This window comes from Parasteatoda tepidariorum, chromosome 2, assembly GCF_982258835.1.
Source record: "Parasteatoda tepidariorum strain Cologne lab strain chromosome 2, Ptep-v5.0, whole genome shotgun sequence".
NCBI classification, from domain to species: Eukaryota; Metazoa; Arthropoda; class Arachnida; order Araneae; family Theridiidae; genus Parasteatoda; species Parasteatoda tepidariorum.
Window position 1 is genome coordinate 129,534,428 of NC_141756.1, and position 2,638 is coordinate 129,537,065.

Here is a 2,638-nt window from a genome sequence, read left to right on the forward strand (position 1 = left end):
AAAAATTGGAAATTCGCACACACGTTCAACGAAACACATGAAAGAAAAAAACAATTTAGAAATTCGCACACACGATCAAGGAAAGACATGAAGAAAAAAAAAATTGTGAAATTCGCACACACGATCAACGGAAGACTTAGGAAAAAAAAAACAATTCAGAAATTCGCACACACGATCAAATAAGACATGAAAAAAAATCACGACGGTCTCCTGATGACTAACTAAAAGGGATTCTGACTGAGGGCGTTCAGTCATTATGCCACAGATGGCCTCTTCGCTCCATTGGTCATTCGACCCACTCATGTACTAAAAATTTACCAACCACGTGTTCCAAATGAATCCACAATGCGCCAATCACATTCAGAGACTAGTGTCGTTTTTGCGTTCGAGAGTTTCAAATCAAGAGTTTTCCTCCGAGAAGGGGGAAAATGCGTCGGCACCAACGGGGCGGGGAGCTCTCTCAGGTCGAGCACCCTCTTCAAGCCTAGCCCTGCGAAGGACCTCCCTCTTCCCCAGGACGAAGGGATGGGAAACAGGCACGCCCACACGGCACTGACAGTTGCGGTCGAGGCGGGGATCGCCAGTAAAGGATCCCCGGGCGTAGGCCGAAGTCGGAGCCTACTTGCACCCATCTTTAATTGCCTAAAAGGGATGGTGACTTAGGGCTATCAGTCCTTATCCCACAGATGGGATCTTCGCACCACTGGTCATTAGACCAACCACATGTTCTGCGTTTTTAGCCGACCCGTGAGCCGAGTGATCCACTGCTCGGAGTGGTACTTTCGTTTCGGCCAACTAGAGTCGTTTTGCGTTCGAGAGTTTCGAATCAAGAGTTTTCCTCCGAGAAGGGGGAAAATGCATCGGCACCAACGGGGCGGGGAGCTCTCTCAGGTCGAGCCCCCTCTTCAAGCCTAGCCCAGCAAAGGACCTCCCTCTTCCCCAGGTCGAAGGGCTGGGAAACAGGCACGCCCACACGGCACTGACAGTTGCGGTCGAGGCGGGGATCGCCAGAGAAGGATCCCCGGGCGTAGGCCGATGTCGGAGCCTACTGGCACCCATCTTCAATTGTCCTTCCGCTGGTTCACCTACGGAAACCTTGTTACGCGTTAACTTCCTCTTAATGATCAAGTTCGATCAACTTTCCGGCACGCCGGCTCGACCCGGAGGTCAGTCCGAGCACCAGTCCGAGGACCTCACTAAATCATTCCATCGGATGTTGCGACGGGCGGTTTGCACAAAGGGCAGGGACGTACTCAACACGAGCTGATGACTCGTGCTTACTGGGAATTCCTCATTCAAGGTAGATATTTACCATTACTCCAGTAGTGCCCTTCCGTCAATTCCTTTAAGTTTCAGCTTTGCAACCATACTTCCCCCGGAACCAAAAAGCTTTGGTTTCCCGGAAGCTGCCCGGCGTGTCATTTGAGGAACACAGCCGGATCGGTGGCTGGCATCGTTTATGGTTAGAACTAGGGCGGTATTTGATCGCCTTCGAACCTCTAACTTTCGTTCTTGATTAATGGAAACATTCTTGGCAAATGCTTTCGCAGTAGTTCGTCTTGCGACGGTCCAAGAATTTCACCTCTAGCGTCGCAATACGAATGCCCCCGTCTGTCCCTCTTAATCATTACCTCGTGTTCCGAAAACCAACAAAATAGAACCGAGGTCCTATTCCATTATTCCATGCACCATTATTCATGCGTCATGCATACTTTGAGCACTCTAATTTTTTCAAAGTAAAATTGCCGAAACCGAACGACAACCGGTAAAGATCATCGGACAATTTCGGCGGCAATGCTCAGAACTGGCAGTGACCACCGGAGGGCGGACCACCCGTCTTGAACTAAGATCCAACTATGAGCTTTTTAACAGCAACAACTTCAATATACGCTTTTGGAGCTGGAGTTACTGCTGCGGCCGCAGCAGACTTTCCCTCCTTCTTTGATACAAGCATATGACTACTGGCAGGACCAACCAGGTTACTTTCACGTTCAGCGAGCGTTCGAAGCGGCGCTTCGAATCTCAGAGGTAGTGGTGCCCCCGGCTGGCGAGGGCGCCGGACCCGGCATGACGGCCGGGTCCCCGTTCGCACAGATCGAACTAGAGCCTTCTTCCTCTAGTCGGTTCGAGACTCACTGCGTCCCCCTTGGCGTCAACGCCTGGACGCGAGAGTGCTCTGCCGTCGAGAGTCGTGCTCGCGCCGGAACAAACTGCAGAAAACCTCGTAAATGCTTCCATCACTGTTCAGTCTCCACGCGGCTACAAACTACTGTCCGAGCCACTCGCTGAAAAGCCGAGACCTTTTGTTTCCGTGAGGCGAGCCCTCGCCCTTGTCGAGACGAGAGCGTTGCGTTTCTTGAGACACGCTCACTGTGCCTCACATGTATAGTCCCGCACAAAGTTCATGTTCCAAGCGAAAGATTTTTCTCCCTGGCGGTGGCCGTCGACGTCCGCATCCCCGGCCTCTCGCCGAGGAAATTTAAATTTGAACGGAAAACGCATATCGGCCTTTCCGGCCTTGCTCGGGCTTCGTCTCAGACTTCCCGTCGCCGGACTTAGAAGAATTTCCACAATTTTCGAGACTTAGAAATATTTCGGAAAAAATTGGACTTTGACAAAAAAACACTCTAAAACTAAT

At 51.1% G+C, this 2,638-nt stretch overlaps 1 pseudogene; it reads right to left on the reverse strand.

The window, feature by feature from the left end:
* Nucleotides 1–1,062: 1,062 nt before the first annotated feature.
* LOC147816212 (small subunit ribosomal RNA) lies at nt 1,063–1,981 on the reverse strand (annotated as a pseudogene; the record flags this gene model as incomplete).
* Nucleotides 1,982–2,638: the final 657 nt, after the last annotated feature.